The sequence below is a fragment of the Ascaphus truei genome, chromosome 4, assembly GCF_040206685.1.
Source record: "Ascaphus truei isolate aAscTru1 chromosome 4, aAscTru1.hap1, whole genome shotgun sequence".
In the NCBI taxonomy this organism is placed as follows: domain Eukaryota; kingdom Metazoa; phylum Chordata; class Amphibia; order Anura; family Ascaphidae; genus Ascaphus; species Ascaphus truei.
The window spans coordinates 271,901,545-271,920,525 of NC_134486.1; the positions used below are offsets into that span (position 1 = coordinate 271,901,545).

An 18,981-nucleotide genomic window follows, 5' to 3' on the forward strand; every position below is an offset into this window, starting at 1 on the left:
CCAATCATTTAAATGGAGCTTAACTCTTCTCAAGCATAAGGGAAGACAATAAGTGAATTAAGAGCAATCTTTCAATATTGGGCTTGTTTCAACCTCACGAGAGGCCATAATCTGATGGTAACAAGGGTGATTTAAGGACATTACCGCTGCTTTTTTTTCATACCCAGAGTACAACTACGTTTTATCTACAAACATACAATTCCACCTTTGTTTTATAGAAAAGGGGATTCTTTTTAAAAAGCCTCTCCCCCTTCCGATTTGTGCAACATAAATGTTGCTTACATGTTACTAAAATACAGTGAAAAGAGCTTTGCCCCAATATTTTATACATGTCGATCTTTTTTAAATTCAGGAAGGTACCACTACTTTGATTAAACCAGTTGGCCAACTTCTATAAACCTATGTTTGTTCTTGTATTATTCTCAAAGCATTGTTGCGTGAATAGTTATACACTGGGTTATTATTTCAGCAATACATTTCAAAATGTTTTGCATCTGTTGCATTTATAACCAAGCCAAGCAATACTTATGGTTTAGAGTCAATATGTATCCATGGTATAAAATGATGGCAGATACACACTTTAATCCATGCCCCTGAGGAAGCAAAGTGTTAAATGTATTTCGGGTCACAGTTGAGGGTAGACACCTCATGCAGCATGAGAAAAGCTTAAAGACACGCAATAGTGTGATACAATGTACTAAGAAAGCAATTACAAGATAAAACACTAATGCCCTTACAGGAATAAAGATCTTTAATGCAATACCACCAGAAATACAAAAGCTCTGATGAGGATCCAAGACCCTGCGCTAAATCGCATGGGCAGGCACGTCTGTCCACAATATTGCAGAGTAGCAAGGGGGGAGAGCTGATCGACTTCTCCCAGTGGGAAGCAGGAAGGACACCGCTATTGAAACACACTCCACACTTCCCTTGCATGGAGGAGAGCTCCGTTATTCCCTCTCACGGTTGTGTGGCTCTCTGTCTTAGACCAGTGGGCGGAAGTGATACGCCCCTATGAATTAAATCACTGTGTCAGGAACACTCTGGCCAGTATAGAGCCTATATCTGTTCCATCACTGTTATTGGCTCTCCACTCCTTCATTAGGCAGGTAGAAAATGCTCAATCCAATGAACAGATGCTGTCTGAATTCGTGAAACTAAAAAGTCCCACAAGCTATTGTGGAACTTTTTAGTTTCACAAATTCAGACTGCATCTGTTCATTGAATTGAGCATTTTCTACCAACCTGGTGAAAGAGTGGAGAGCCAATAACAGTATGGATGAGACAGGTGGTGGGTTCTGGTATTGGAAATAACAGCATTACTGTACATCTCCCTTCACACAGTAACAATAATTACAACTAAAATTGATTACAGATCTTAAAAAAAAATTGGTATCACCTGTAATTGGCCATGCTTTCATATGATACGTTTAGTTCAAAATAGATATTAATTTAGAATTGCTCTGTTACATGAAGGGTAGATGTTACAAATAAAGATATTATGGAATACTAAGGTTGGAGGAAAACACCTTTTTTTTAATGTAAATACTTTATATGAAGGGTAGTCTTCATATGAAAACAATAGAAGAAGATGGGCTTACCCCTGCAATGGTCAAACACCACACCACAGGAAGAGTAGCATCTGAGCCAGAGCACATCTGCAGCACATGGCAATGAACATTTGCAGTATTGACAGGTCCTGTCCCATGAGAATCGAGAGGAACCGAGCACCAGCACTGTCCCATTGGTTGAGAATGTTATTGCTGCTTCATAATCTTCTTATTAATGCTTATCGTTCTTTGTAGAATGCACAGTATAAGGTTCATTGAGCATGGCATTGGTTAGACTATTAAAGGTGACTAGGGCTCAGCATCAGGGAGCTACCAATTTACCAGTGCCCATCTCAGTTTATGATGCTTGGTTCCCCCCTTGGCAGGATGTAAGTGATTGTTTAATGTTAGTGTAGCCCTCTTCCCCCCCCCCCCTAAGTGAGATTGGGGTGGGTAGGTATATCTGACTACTTCTCAGTGTGGTGCGGTACCTGTTTGGCAACAAGGAGAGCTGAGCTTCCGCCACGGGGAACCTGGGGTATGTACTTACACTCGGTGCAGCACCTCCACTGATGAGGGATCCCAACGGGGTGGGAGTGTGCCCTCACCAGAACCCACATACAGTAAATACACACCGTGTGAATAAACAGTATTTACTGAGCATGAACTGTAACTTCAATAACACTCTCTTTGCATAACATCAAACAATATATGAATAACAGTGCATCACTCTGAATGCATACCATCCCCTCACCCACATGTCCATCATCACATTCCCCTCAGTCTTTTGAGTGTCCACAACAGTAAAGAAAGTGTGAGTGTGAGGGATAGCGCTTTCCTGTGTTGGTGCACTTAATATATACTACCTCCCTGACTAGTCCTGGTCAGGAAAATCCTGGGAACTCAGCGACACCGCACAGTGATCTCACGGCGTGCTGCGCTGCTCTCTCCAGGAATGGATGCACACGCTGACTCCACACAGTGTCTGATACACGCTGTACTGACAGTCAGGTACTGTCAGACAGAAATCCTCTTGCTCTCTAAATATGGTGAAGGAGTCCCTGTCCTACGGCCGACCCTATACCATACAGCTTCCTCTGGTGTCATAGGGGACTAACTGGGCCCTGGGGTATACCTCTACCCTAGTCCCTGCACGCAGAAGAACTCTCCCTGTAGCTTCTGTCTGATCCCAGACTCTGGCAGCTCACCACGTGCAACTGGCACTGGTGATATAACACACACTGAACAACTAGAAAACAACCCCCCTTCTTCCTATGAGGGGCCTCTCATTGACACAGCCAAATAACTGCTGTGGCTGCACTACAAAGCCACTCTGTATATTCTAGTCAGAGCACACAGCACGGCAGCTGTGCCACTGACTAGACTTACACACACCTAAGGGCAGGGTCCCTACCTAAGGGGCCTTCCCTAAGAACTTACCCACTAACCTAGTGGGGAGTGGGACCTACCTCGGACCTGGGGGTAACCTGGCCTAGTGTAAGAGCCTTGCTCCTTACACACTTCCTCTCCCTTCCTGCTCCTAGCTCCAACTGCCAAACTTGGTCCCCGCAACATTGTAGCCTTCCTCCACAAGAGAAGCTGCAAAACCCTATTTGCTGGCTGGCTGCATGTGATGTGGGTGAAAGGGCAATCCCCAGAGGCTGCTGGGAATTGTAGTCCACTCAGGACCTCTTTAGCATTGGGACCGCGTGCGCTATCTTTACTGCGCACGCGCAATCCTGTAATGGCTACCGCGGTGGCTCTACGCATGTGTGACCTCACGCCCACCTTAACATTGCCGCCGGCACTCCTGGCACTGTACAGCGCGTGCGCAACTACACTGCGCAACCGTGAGCTCCTACAAGATGGTGACGCCCTGTAACTAATGTCGCCGGCAGCCCCCGCAGCTCCCCCCACAGGGGTCCCCGTTCTCCTGCGGTGGTAAGGGGGGCTAGGGGGAAGCCTGCTACACTAGGTTCTCAGAGTTCTAAAGGTCCCTCTGCTTCATTAGTGTCAGAAGCTTGCTATAGAAAGCAGTAGGCTGCAAGGGCACATCTCTCTCTCTCTCCTCATCGGTAAAAGAAAATCTTTTTTAGGGTGAATATGTTGATTTGCTCTCTTTGCTTCATTCTAGCGAGGACATTTTATTTAACGGAAAAGAAAAATGAGAAAAGCACTGAGAAGGATAGACACACACTTTTGTCCTGATCATTTAATGATTGGTCTCAAGCAATTTTGATATATGCAAGTGAAGTGGGTGAGAAATACCCAAATAAATGTAGTACCTTATTCAGGCACATGGATATTGTATTGTAAGCCTACAAGACATTCAATTAGTGTTTTTGATGGTTTACTTATGGCGATTAATTTAGGCAAAATGTAGCTGTCCATCCAACTTTAAAGTGGGGCATGAATTGTGTTATCCTGCATACCAAAATGTGAAAATAAATGTAACTCTGAGCTTTGTTGTATATCCATGGTGCAACAGTCAAATCATTTTCTTTTCAATGACGACTCCATAGTTCCCGGTTCCCTTACAGACAGCCACCAGTTCTCAGAGATTCAGAGGACTGGCTGCTCTCAAGATCGGGATCTCTTAGGCTTTGAATGAGTCCTATTGTAAGTGGCAAAACATTTGTAAATAACACCATGAATGATCATCCTTTGGGGGAAATCATTCCAGAATGCCCTGCTTTATAACAATTAGTATTCCCGGTCCAACCCTTTCAACAATGAGCAATTGGATAAAAGTGAGAACCCCAGTGATGCTACAAAATATGCTCCCATGGTTATACTGGTACGGAAAAGGCCAAATTGATTTAGAAGGTTTTTTTTTCTGGGTTTTAGATTCCCTCGTTCCAGCTACAAAAAATATTTTGGCAATAACCTGAAGTGAGTGGATGACCACCCCTGGGGATTGAATTGGAAAAATAACTTTCCTTGGGCAGAATTGAAGTTACCTTCTCTACAGTTTCATCTTTTACCTTTAGCCATGTTTCCTAAAAAAAAAAAGTAACTATGCTCATTTAAGCTGATACACCCATTTGTCTTATCTGTCTGGGGCCTCTTTGAATGACGGCATTGATTTGGAATGCTGTGTGTCTAATGTGGTTTTCAAACAGGCGCTAGATTTGGTTGGGGCAGTGTGGCCAGGGTACTCTGGCCAAAGCAGATGTGGAAATCTGTTTTTCACTTGTTATCAATTGACTCCAGATTGCTGTAATTTATTAGGGTTTCCATTTGCAAGTATGTTTTAATCTAGAAAATGTTTGCCAATTGTGTTTTCCTTGTCATGTTTTCATTTTGATGCATTTGCCTTTTCTTCCAGACTGGGTGATGCATTTAAGCAGGTTGTAACTTGTACGTTATGCATTACTTTAAAATTCTCTATTTGTTGGTCCCAAAAATAGCACTTTATGTGAGAGTCTGGTTGTGTTGACTTTTGACTGGGTAGCTAATTTGGAGCCTTTTGGAATGGTCACTGGTGTGCTACAGAATAGCCTTAGATAAAGAATGAGTTGGAGCTTACAAAAAAATGTTATTAATTTCTCAAGTGAAGGTGCTATAACATAGTATTGTGCAAGCAATCATCAATTTGTGTGCAAACTCTCCCCAGTTGGTAGACTGTTAATGCTCTTGAGCCTTTTATTCAATGACGTTTGATTGCCTTAATGGAATGTGCCTGTGGATTTAATCATAATATCACAGGTGAAATTAATCAAATTGCTGACAGCCTCCATTATATCTACTGTAATATGTATGTATGTCTTTATTTATATAGCGCCATTTATGTACATAGCGCTTCACAGTAGTAATACATGTGACAATCATATAAATAACAAATAGTACAAATAACACACAAAAGGAAGGAAGAAGTGCTTCAGACATACAGTAAAAATAACATTTAGGAAAAGGAGTCCCTGCTCCAAAGAACTTACAATTGAATTGGTAGGTTGGAAGAACGTACATAGACAGTAGGAGGGCATTCTGGTAAGTGCGTCTGAAGGGGGCCAAGTTTTATGTATCATGTGTATAGTATTAGCCACGGTGCTACTCATATGCTTCTTTAAGCAAATGTGTCTTAAGGTGGTTCTGAAAGGTGGATAGAGAGGGTGCTAGTCGGGTATTGAGGTGAATTGCATTCCAGAGGTGTGGGGCAGTCAGTGAATAAGGTTTAAAGCGGGAGAGGGCTTTAGATACAAAAGGGGTAGAGGGAAGACATCCTTGAGCAGAACGCAAGAGTCGGGATGGTGTATAGTGAGAGATTAGGGCTCAGATATAAGGAGGAGCAGGAGAGTTTAAAGCTTTAAAGTTAAGAGGAGAATGGAGTGTGTGATACGGGATTTGATAGGAAACCAGGACAGGGATTTCAGCAGGGGAGACTCTGAGACAGATTTTGGAAATAGTAGAGTGATTCTGGCAGCAGCATTTAGGATAGATTGTAGGGGAGACAGGTGGAGGCAGGAAGGCTGGCCAGCAGGAGGTTCAATAATCGAGACGGGAGAGAATGAGGGTGTGTGTCAGAGGTTTAGCAGTGGAGCAACAGAGGAAATGGTGTAGCTTTGTAATATTATGGAGGAAAAACTACAGGTTTTAGCTACCTTTTGAATGTGAGAGGAGAATGTGTGACCCCTAGGCAGCGTGCTTGAGCTACAGTACTGGGTGAATGATAGTACAGTTCTAAAACGTGCCTTGGAAATTCTGGGGCAATCACCAACAATACCCCAGTAATGCTGCAACATTTTTTGTGACATTTATGCAGAAAAACTAAAGGCCCACCGGATTAACACAGCAGGGGTCCCAGGCAGTCCCATTCCGTTTGAATGGGACTACCAGGGACCCCCGCAGTGTTAATCCGATGGCCATTAGTCTGTCTGCAGAAATTTCACTGAAATGTAGCAGCATTACATGGATATTGCCCCAGAATTTCCAAGGCACGTTTTAGAATACTCGTGGACGCACCTGTACTTCCAACATTAATGTGGAAGGGGTAGTAGGGCCAGGTTTGGGAGGAAGTTTGAGGAGCTCTGTTTTTGCCATGTTAAGTTGAAGTTGGCGGAGCGCCATCCAGGATGATATAGAAGAGAGTCGTTCAGAAACATTACATCTGTACAGTAGGTGTAAGGTCAGGGGTTGAAAAGTAAATGTGTGTCATCAGCATAGAGGTGATATTTGAACCCAAGAGATGTGATTAGGTCACCTAGAGAGAGTGTGCAAAGAGAAAAGAGTAGAGGTCCCAGGACAGAGCCCTGTGGTACCCCAACAGAGAGATCGATAGAAGAGGAGGAGGTGTTAGCAAGAAAGACACTGAAAGTACGGTGGTAGAGGTAAGAGGAGATCGAGATAGAGCTTTGATAGATCAGGATAGAGAGAGCTTTGTTATGAATACCAAGAGTATGGAGAATGTGAAGGCGAAGAGGGTGGTCCACAGTATCAAATGCTGCAGAGAGGTCGAGTAATATGAGCAGAGTGTAATGACCTCTGTCTTTGGCAGCATCTAGTGGGAAAACTTTTGGAAGCTGGTGCCACAGGCGGGCAAAAAGCGTTGCAGATGCCCTCCGTTCCTTTGTGATCTGGTCTTGCCTCTATTGGTAATTTAGTTCAGCAGTGCCTGCCCCCCACAACATGGGTGTAATACTGTATGTCAGTGCTTGGGATAGTTAGTGTTTTTTTGTTAATCATGTTCAGATTTTAGCTGACAGCATGTTACAAGGTGTTTTTGTATGTTTTGTTCTCAGATTCATCCTGAATAGTTTATCAGGTGTGACTATTAATTAAAAATAAATAGAGGGCAGTTCCTTTCTTCTAAAACTGATGGGGAAGAGAGGGCATGCCCTCCATTTTGATAGCGCTCAGATAAGCCCCTAGAAAACAAGCATTTAAATGAGGATGTACTTAGAGATGGGCGAAACACTTAAATCCGTTTCCCGGATTTCTCGCATTTTTCCCAAAAACAGTGTACGTAAAATCTGCAAACGGATTTGGTTGGTTTTAATCTGCGTGGATTCATCAAAAAACACCATTGCATACAATCCGTTGACAGGTTTATAGAATCGAAACAAATCCGTCAAAGGATTTCAGAATCCGCAGAGTATTGGCAATAATTACAAAATCCACAAAACGCGAATCGCCCTTTTTGTGTTTGATCAATTGAAATCCAAGGATCCAAGGAACCGGCTGATCCGCTGCTGATCCAAATCCACCCATATCTAGATGAACCTGTACGGCATAAGGGAATCTGGCACGCCATGCCCTGTGCTGTACCGGGTATGTCAGTAAGGCAGAAAAAAGGATGTTTCCTGCCATCCAATAGATCACAGATATATGACGTTTCAGGAATACATTTTACTCACCTTGTCACTTTTTGTTAGTGTTTCAGCACAGTTATTAATTTTTTGTACATTCAAACATCACTTCAAGAACTGAAATTCCAAGACAAATGGTACAGGAGTGTGCTGTGGGGAACAATTGTTTTCAATGTACAGTTCAACCCCGTTATAACGCGATCCACTACAACTCGAATCCGCTTATAACACGATGCAAGTGTGGCTCCCAATTTTCCTATTCATGAATACTTTACAACACGATTATTGGTATCTTCAATACTTTATTGTACAATGCAGACAATTGTACATTATTTCTAATGCGATCCGCTTATAGCGCAATGTGATTCTTTGGACCCCAAGCACAGCGTTATAAGGGGGTTGAGCTGTACTTACTGTATGTCATTGCTAACCTCTGGTTGTGATATGGGGCAACATTTGCGTATATTCTAGTATTTGTTTTTTTTATTTATATAAATATTTTTAAATCTGTACACAGAAATGTGATATTAAGGTTTCTGGTCAGAAATGCAAGTATTCTATTTTACATTGAAACTCCATTAAGATATCAGAGTCATGCTGAGCATCCTCCAATGAGAAACATAATCAGAAATGTTGATACAAATAAATCATCACACTAAATAAAGAATAACAGACATACTGTAAGTATATTTATTTTACATACTGTAGATTTGAGGCTGATGATTACATGCTTATGTTCAATAAAATCACTACACAAAGAAATTAGTTATTGATGGCAAAGAGATATGAAAGAAAATGCTTGAAAATTCAATAACAAATAAAATAATGACAATATATATATTACAATTATCTAAAGTAAACACTTGATTGAAATTATAGTATAGTGTATAGTGGAAGTTGAGCTCCTGTCATTGTGTGCACCTATGTCGTCTCCCACATCCTGTGATGTTAAAAGCTGATGTTAACATGAGTCAATTAAATGTTTTCTTGGGAGTGCACTAATCATGGTAATAAATGTGTTGCACATTATATATCTAAAAAATATTAGTACCGAGTGTATGATGCCTGGGTAAGATATTGAGGTTTTTTTGTCTTTAATACCTACTGCAAATTATGGTTACCAGTTTATCCCTTAACTCTATGGCAGGAAGCTCAATTACATAGGAAAATTAAGATAACTACAGTAAATGCATTGGTTTGCTCTCAACAATTCTGTAATGTATTTGGTGGTCCACTTTAAGGAGTCTATTTATTAATTGCAAAAACGCTTTATTTATGAAAGGAAACATTCTTTTTTTTATTTCATTTGGATTCTTTTTTTCGCGTCTATACTTTCCTTAAATGTGAAGTTCTAGTCCCATTCCTACTTATGAACTCTGGATTGGAACTATTACAGAACATCCATTTTTTCTGATCCACCTTAGAGTGTGAATTCCCTATGGATCAGTTGTTGACGTCCAGAAGTATTTGCATTCAGGCTCTGTATACAGTACATGCATTTCATTACTTTAATAGCTTTATCAGAGTAATACAACATATTTATTTGTTTCTTTTGTCTTGTCGTTTCAGTTTTTACAGCTGGTTGCTTCAGTCTTTGAATCATCACTGGAGTGTCGATCTCAGACCCGCTGTGACAATGTCTAACTTTAGTCACAGTCTGAAAGCACAAATACCCTGAACACTCATTTGGCTTATTCCATCTGTTCTTAAGAGGAATTGCACAGAAACAAAAAAAGAAAAAAAGGTAAATGTCTCAGTTAAACAAAAGAAAGACACTTAAACACACCTACAGTATAATCCAAATAAAGAAAGTACAGTATACCAGCGAGTGCTTCCTGAATGTGAATCCAGCCAATGCACCGAAGTATATTCAGATTAATCGTTTGACAAAGTTCAGTGCATATCAAAAATAATCACAACAATTTGTATTGAGTATCCGGAGGCGGGAGTGAGTAATACACTCATGCTTCCAGTGGTGGAACATTTGATCACACCCAGGACTGTTAGTTCTTATGCCCATTGATCAGGAAAAAGGTATGATGAAGTCCTGATGTACTTCAATAAATATGTGAAATGTATTGTAGTTCCCTTTGGCGTGCACCGAACGTTGTTGAAATACTTCAGTTGAACCCTTTTACTGCATTGCTATGCATTGCTTGCCTCTCTGGCAGCAAAAATGATAAATCATAAGGTTTGTCTAAAAAATAATCCTAAAAAACTGCATTACATACTGTGTTAAATCAAAATATTGCTGCACAGGTACAGCTGAATATTAAATATTGCTGATCCACCCACTGCAGAGTTCACAACAATCTATTTGTACAAGCTGCAAGATTAACATTGCTCTCCATATTTTTCTGCTTTTGGCTTTTGCTTTTCCAAGTACATATTAAACTTACATTTACTAAACGGTGCAGGTTTTACTGATTCATTGCTAACATGATCAACTATTTATTTCAGCACTGAAATGCATACAGCATTCACATTAAATACATTTGCATTGTTGTGGTAGTATCAGCATAGCTACTGTACAATGGCATGAAAATACCAATGTCCAGTATGTCATTATGTAATGCAATCAGGGCCGTGCAAGGGTATTCGGCCCCCTAGGTGAACCCTTTTTTTTAAAGATATTATAGCTCCATTCTCTCTCACCCTCCCTCTTCCTCTCTCTCATCTCACCTCCTCCTATTCTTCCTCTATCATCCCCTCCTTTTCTCCCTCCTCCCACACTCCTCCTTCTCTTCCTCTCTCTGTCCCCTCCTTCTCCTCTTCCTCTCACCCCCTCCTGCTCTTCTCTCACCGTCCTCCTTCTGCTCTTCTCTCACTGCCCTCCTTCTGGTGTTCCTCTCTTAACCACGCCTCCTCCTATGTCACCCGCTCCTCCTCCTCTGACATACTTGTCTTCGGTGGTCTGAGGTGGAGCAGGGCAGCAGAGGATGGTGGGCAGCAGTGGGAGAAGAGTACAGAGGAGGACATCAGGTGGCGGCGGGAGAAGAAGACGAGGAACGGTAGGATTGGAGCAGGGCGGCAGAGGAGCAGGACGTCAGGTGGCGGGAGAAGAAGACAGAGGATGTCAGGCGGCGGTGGGAGAAGAGGACTGCGGGAGCATAGCAGGGTGGCTGGGGAGAAGCGCACTGTAGCAGCAGCAGACACCACAAGTCAGTGAAGACTGGGTGAGAGAAGGAGGGGGTGAGAGGAAGAGGAGAAAAAGGAGGTTGAGAGAGGAAGAGAAAGAGGGGCACCAGCCCTGATTGCAATATATTTCATTTAAAAAAATGCAAGATGCACATGTCATTTTTCAACCACAGCACTGGGAGAGAGCGAATTTGGTAGTGTAGATATATTATGTAACCATAGACCCCCACCCAATCGCAGATCGGGCCCCTAAGGTGTTCTGTGGTCTGGCTACATGTCTTAGTGTGGTGCATACCTGCTGGCAACAGGAGGGCCTGAGTCTCCCGCGGTGACATGGGGGAACAACAGGACAGGTTACTGGGGTGGATGCCTTCGTTCTTCTTCAATAGTGCAGCGCCTCCATCTGTAGTAAGCCCCAGGGATACGGGGTGGAATCCCTACCACAGAAATCCCCTCCCAGGGATGAGAGATTCCAGTCTCACACAATAGATCCTTTTTAACAGCAGACTCTTTATTCAGTCTCCAGCAACAGCAGCAGCAGTCAGGTACAATTAATATACACAGCCTTCTAGCTGTTCTCCCTTAGTATGGTCCCTGCCTCCACTCTGGACTCAGGGCCATCCGGAGTGGGGCTAGCTCTTCCCTTACTCCCTATGCAGGGTAAGAGGTATTTGGTCCACCTATAGCTCACTATCAGCTCCACTCATCAGGAACCTAACTAACTCACTCACAACACTGTCCAGACAGCCCAGTGTGTTCTCTTTTTAAATAGGAAGTGACACTGCTCTTTGTAGCTTCCAGTAGGCACCGCCCCTGTGCCTCTTGATTGGACACAGGGTCAAGTGACCTACCTTCACTTACTCAGCACAGTGTCAGAAGTAGGGAAAATCCATGATTACACCTGGCACCTGCCCTTAGCAGGGATTACACACAGGAGGAGGATAGAAATATAGCCCCCAATCTTACCAGGGCTACACTCTCCCTCAGGTGGAATCAATGGTCCCCACTTGGACCTAATTTGCTGGACCATCCTGCAGGTGAACAACCTGTGAACATACAAACATAATTAATATTGTATACACAGGATTGTAACACCCATGATGGTGACATAACATAGCGTGAGACTTCAGTATATAGAGCTGATAATAAGCATAAGGCATAAACCTAATGACTGGAATGGTATCAAACCCAAAAGGACTTAAACCCGCAACCACTGTTTTTTTAGACCACAGCTCTTGCACTGTGAGCTGTGAACTGGAGACACTACTAAATTGATAGTCTTCCCCTTACAGGATAATAGACCAAGAGGCAGGTGAAAACCGAAAATAATTTTTACAGTGCGGGTGAATTTGTTTTCAGATGCCTGAACTTCATGTTGTACTGAAAATATTCGTTCTTTTTCAGGCTGATCTAGAGTCAAAAGTACATATTAGAACATGTGGCAGAAGTTAAACATGGACAATTGGGCAAATTTAAGACACAATTTTCAGAATTGCATACCAGATGCTAATGACTCTATAGCATCTAACTCTAAAACAAGTTGTACACACAGCAATAACATACTGTAGGTGCAGCACTAATATTTTTACACCCTACTTTTTCTGTATTACTTTACTAACTGTAAACTGTCCCGAATATGTACAGTCTGCCAGGAAAGGAAAACATTGCATCTTACTCAGTAAAGGTTTCAAACTTATATACTGTATATATATATATATATATATATATATATATATATATATATATATATATATATATATATATATATATATATCATAGAAAAAGAACAAAAAGCACTCCGTAATAATAGTCACTGGTGTGGGCGCAGATCATATAATGTAGAATAAGCAATACGATACCGTTTGGAAACGAAATCAGCAGGCAGCACTTCAGAATTGAAGAAACAAGTGTACTGAAAAAATAAACACAAAACCAACGTTTCGGTCCACGAAGGGGACCTTTGTCAAGGTTCGCACAACCTTGACAAAGGTCCCATTTGTGGACTGAAACGTTGGTTTTGTGTTTATTTTTTCAGTACACTTGTTTCTTCAATTCTGGAGTGCTGCCTGCTGATTTCGTTTCCAAACGGTATCGTATTGCTTATATATATATATATATATATATATATATATATATATATATATATATATATATATATATATAAACATTAAAGGGAGTTATGACTATAATAAATTACAGAAAGTCTCTTATGAAAGAAGGAGATACTTTACCTTAAACCCCTTTCAATACAAATTCCTAGTTTACATATATCAGCTTGATCTTAACCCTGTTAAACGCTTTATTTCTCTTAAGCCAGTGAAAAGGGAGTTTTGTTAATTATCATATAAATGACTACCGTGTCCTTATTTTTATTCACATTTCACTGTGGTTTTTCACATTGGCTAGCACATCTTTCAGTCAACCGTGTTTGATTTAACATTCTCAATTAATGACTTAGAAAATCACCAATACTGTACTTCTCAGAACTGTTTCAGTTTCTTCAACATCACTCATGATTTAAACTTCAGATATTCCTTTTCCGGGCATAGACAAGCAAGTAAGCACATTGCTCCAAATGTCTCTTTTTAGCTTCCAAAATCCCATTACCTTCAGCCTGCTGGATTGCACAGCTTGTAAAGCTAAGCAAGCTAGTTTGCCCTTTGAAGCTTTGAATGGGATGAAATAAAATAAGGTTTATCCCTGCATTGCAATAATAAAGGTGTTTATTGCTACGTGAGCTGGATGAGTTGAGTTGAATTGAACTGATTTGTTACTGTCAGGGATGTTATGTGTTTCTTGATATCTACATAATCTTGCAGTATATGTGAGCAACAAAGACCAGAACACTTGTTCAGTTCAGAAAGATGGTAGTTCTTGTCCTCAATTTGTCTTAGCTGTGCAGCCCTGCTCTGATGCTGGCCTTTTGATGACCTCTTTAGAATTACCATAGATTTTATTGGGCTGTTATCTAATCAATAACACACTTGCTGGTAATAGACACCCTCTGTTGTCATCTCCTTTATCACCTCTTTGCTATGCCTCATAACTTTGCAGGTAAATAGATTCTCATTCTGTAGATGTAAATTAAAATAAGCCTAGGTTGAGAAAGTACAACCAGAGAGGTGCACTATTAGTACACGAAACAAAGATTGCATACATATTACATAACATTAAATACTGATGTAGGAAAATAAACTACATGACATCATTTAACATAATTACGGACTCTGCAAATGGGTACATAAAATAGGTCAAATACATCCCCCTGCAGATGTTTTTCCAAAATGTCAAGCAGTACATGAGGGAGAAATATTTTAAAGCAGCAATCCTGGGTATCATGATTTCTATCTTACCTGACCTGTAGGTTTACTGGATTTTCTTAATAGTCTCTTGACATCCATGGACCACCCAGTCCAGGAGTGACAAGTTGAGGGTGGAAGGTAAATTGGGGAAGCAATACAGTATAACCGCCAGAGTCAGGGTTCGCTCTCGCAGCCAATGGTAGAGCCTCGATGTCATCCGGAGATGATGTCTGGGTTTTCTATTGGTGACCTCCATGTTTGTAGTCCGCCGCTATATTTGTAGTTTGGTGTAAAAACTGGCAGAACAAATTACAAATATCTCCAGACTGAGGGGTCCCAATAATCAGGTCAAATAAAATAACACAAACAAAACAGCTCGAAAATACAAAAGAGCAGTGGTGTGAACTCTTCGACAAATGTGTGCCATGTATCAGTTTCCAAGTTTTAACTGAAAATGAAAGCTGCCATGTGAAATTCAATAACATCTCATCTGGGCTCTTAATAAGAAAATCTCTGTCAGGTTTTTGTGCACTTCTAAAAAATCAATACTGTTATCATTGTCCTTTTAACAAATGAGAGAGCCTGTCTCACATGGGCACTAGATGTATCTAAAGCACATATACAGTATTGGTGTTCCTCTTGGGCACGATTTTCCTAATTATTTTTCAGGGTGTTACATCTGCACAAAGCTTGTTGGCTGCATCTTGCAGCATGGTCAGGAATGCAGTGTAATACTACATCATTTTCTTTAAAGGAAGTATATAATGTGATGTCTGAATTCCCTATCCTTTCTCAAGTACACAAAAACCAACAGATGTATTTCATCTCATTCATCAGTCAGGTTTATTAAAGTGCTGCTGCAGCTGCAGTCACATTCTAATAAGGTGTAAAAATTATAGTGCAAAAATAAAATAAAAGTAATGTCATTTATTAGCAATGCATTTTTTGCAAATAGATCTACTGTAGAGTAGCATGTCTATTTACAATAGTTGACAGTGCTATAAATTTATGGGTTCATTCCTAAAAAGCTTTCTAGGTACCTCTGTGTGGTAAATATTATTAATGTACCTATTGTCAGAGGAGTTGTTTCCACATTTTACAATGTCATCTATCCTTAGCATTCAGAGTCTTTTGGCAACCCATATTCTTTGTCTTCTGCTTAATATAAATCAAATTTTGTCAAATACCTTTACTATACTAAGGTTCTGTCAACTACAGATTTATGTGAAACCGCCTCCACTATTTAGTATTCTAGTATGCTATGAAGCTGCATGCTGGGTTTTTAGTCCCATGGATTTTAATCTGGACTGATTTTAATTAAAGCATAAATTGGTTGAATGATGTTGCATTTTGCTATTTAACTTATGTTATACTGGTGTCCAATATTTTAATAATAAACAGGGGGTTATTATTAACATTACAATGCATAGTAATTTTCCTAATATTTTCCCTGTCCATAAATAAATGAATTCTGTATGATATGACATACTGTACTGTATCACAATTGCTTTTAGTAATTTCATTTGAGAAAATATTCAGGGTGTTGCAATATAACTATGTTTTCAATTCTATAGGGTTCTATAGTAATCAAATTTGTTTCACGGCTAATGTAAGATGTACTGATTTTACATTTTCTGAAAATAAAATAAGTATTTAAATTAAGCTTGGTTTGTTCTGTGCTTTTACATGCTTTTTGTTTAGTGACTAAATGCTTTAAATCCAACATTAAATAATTTAGAATTCCTGTGACCTATAACTTAATTGAAATATTAATTTAAAACAGCCCTGTTCAGAAACATTATAGGTGAAAAGGAGCCCACCCAGTTAGACCTTTTTACATACTTACTCTAATTGACCGTATACTTACAATCCAACCATTCTTTTTATTTATTTAATTGTATTTGCCTTAACCTTTTCTTAGTATGCTTCTGCATGCAGCTACTATTTCTATGTGAAAAAGTATTTTCTCACAGTCATTCCATCTTGTAATGCCTTTATAGAGATGTGAAGTTGTCTTTCTCTCAATTAATATTGGGAATAGTAGACACTGTGATTCCAAAATCTCTTGTAGATCTACTGCATTTATTAAATTCTTAATATATTTTTTTATCACTTGCATATCTATACATGCGGTGTATCTAGTATATCTCTAACTATTTCAAATGTATCTTGTCTATGTAGCAATGTTTAATAGAGTTGGGCAAATATTTGGAGCGGATTTGAATCCGCATTGGATCTGCCGGTTCCTTTGGCCCGCAGGTTTCAGCAGATCAATCTCAAAAAGGCGCGATTCACGTTTTGTGGATTTTAATTATTATTACCAATTCACCAATCCCTGGATTCCGCAAACCGTGGACAGATCTGTGGCATTCTTAAGAATCCGCCAACGGATTGCTTAACCCGTGGATTGGATTCTACAAATGCGTCCAAGGGTCGTATCCAATGGCGATTTATGATGAATCAGCGTGGATTAAAACCGATCAAATTAGTTTACTTATTTTACACTGTGAAACAAATTCTGGATTGAAAATGAGAGAAAATCTGGAAAATAGATTTGTGTGGATTCGCCCATCCCCAGTGTTTAAGTATTGGACTTTTGTTGACCTCTGTGGAATTACCATGGAGTTTACAGTATATGATAGCTACTGTAACTGATCAATAACACAGTTGCTTGTGGTAGACACCATGCTGTGAACACCTTCCTGGTAATTTCCTTTTAAACACTGTTACATACACACTCAGTAATATATGTTTTAAGTAATAACAATAAAGGTTATATTTTAATTAGTGGTGTGCATTTCAGTGAATTTTCTTTGGGGTACAATTACTTTGTACTCTTCATTTCACTGATTCACTTTTCAGTTCACAGTTTGCACCCATTTCATAATTATCGATTAAAATTTTTTATTGAAACCCTTCAATTAGTATGGTTTAGTTGATCACTCCTACTCCCCCCTCCTTTTCTGTATAATTATAAGCAAAAAGAATTAAGCGCAAATAACATTTGTATTAAACCCAGTGAACACACTAGCGATAAATAATACATTTATACAACTGGAAATAGTGCTGCTCCAGAATGGACTCAATCCAAGTCCAAGTGAGGTACAAAAACAGAAAATCAGGAGCGCAAATAAATCCAGATATTATGAAAAAAAAGGAGAAAAAAACACACATAGTGCATATTGTTTTCAACATTAAGAATAATAAATGTCTCACTCACATTTTCCGTGAGTGGTAAAGGCAGTACGGTTGTGATGAGTAACCAACTTGTGTGTAATTCTTCAGATACTCTCGAGACAGCTTCTCTCAGAGCCAGATGGGTAGTTTCAAGGGGAGGAAATTCCCATATGTTGAAAATAGAGAGGACACAGAGTGTGCAGGTTGCTTTATATAGGAATCAGTAAAATGTAAAACACTTACAAATAAACTGTATATACAGGCGTTGAGACCACCCTGGGTCATACAATGGAGGAAATCAGCAGCACGCCTTACCGCACTGATGCTCCATCTGCAACGGCCGTCCACAGTGGATGATGTCATTGTCCAGTGAAGGGAGAACCAAATCTCGGATAAAGGTCCTCAAAAGTGTCCGCAAACACCTGGGGATCTTCAAAGCAACTGCAATGCTCACCTTAAGCATTGCTGTTTGTTTGAAGACCCCCAGGTGTTTGGTGGACACTTTTTGAGGACCTTTAGCCAAGATTTGGTTGTCCCTTAGGCTAGATTATAAGGAAGCCTCCTTTGGATAAATAGGATTGATGAGTCTCTGGCCTGTTATTTTTTTACTCTTATCTATACTGTAATCCCTGGTATTTGTTGGGCATTTTAATGCATAAAATCTGTACTATATGCTTAACAATATATTCCAAGTAATTTTAAGTATGTTAATGAGGTTTGAGGTGAGGAAGCCAAATGCACAAATATGAGAAAAAGGTATAAACAAAGTAAGATAAATGTGTTATTTGGAAATCTGCAGAGCTAAAATATTGCTAATTGTTTTAGGTTTACAAAAAACAAACTTGATCAGCACTCAAAAGTAATAATGAAGGCCTTACGTTTTGCTCTTGGTCCCACCAAATCTCTTCTTTAATGTATCAAAAAAAGCAACAATACAGAAAAATCATTACACACAGGGAGAAGGGGGCCTGGAAACGTTGCTCTATTGTGCACACATAACGGTGTGTTTCTGCTGATGTTTCCTTTCCTTCACTTTTGTTTAGCTTATGCTCTTCCCCAGTGCACCTACCTGCTCTATATTGTTCTCTCCAGGTTGAGCGGGTAGTTTTCTCGTTTTTTGCACCTTATTGTAAGTTACATTGTTCTGCTTTGTGGAATCAAATGGTTAAGGAATTTGAAACTGAATTGAATGATAACTCTCATAGGGCCTCGTTCATTAAATTATGCTATTGATCGGATGCAGATCAAAGTGAATGCTGTTAGCACACATTAAACTACTACACAAACATTTTTTCAGATTAAAACAAGTTCCTTATATGGTACAAGTATGTATCAAGTCTGGTACTTTATTCAAGTAAATCTGAAGTGAATAGCACTAAAGCAAAATAACCCAGAATCGACAAGACCACTTTACTTGAGCTTTTGTGCACGACCTTGATTGTAAAAAAAAAAAGCATGCAAATTGTGCATCATGTTTGCTGTCACTCATGGGACCAATAGCCCCATACT

At 39.9% G+C, this 18,981-nt stretch overlaps 1 protein-coding gene across 8 annotated transcripts in view; it reads left to right on the forward strand.

Moving 5' to 3' along the window:
* FUT9 (fucosyltransferase 9) overlaps positions 1-18,981 on the forward strand; it is a 279,848-nt gene that overhangs the window by 139,756 nt on the left and 121,111 nt on the right. For all 8 annotated transcript variants that reach the window (XM_075597480.1, XM_075597483.1, XM_075597485.1 and 5 more), the window contains one exon: positions 9,425-9,599. The gene's annotated coding sequence lies outside the window, so the exon portion shown is untranslated. The remainder of the gene's footprint in view (positions 1-9,424; positions 9,600-18,981) is intronic.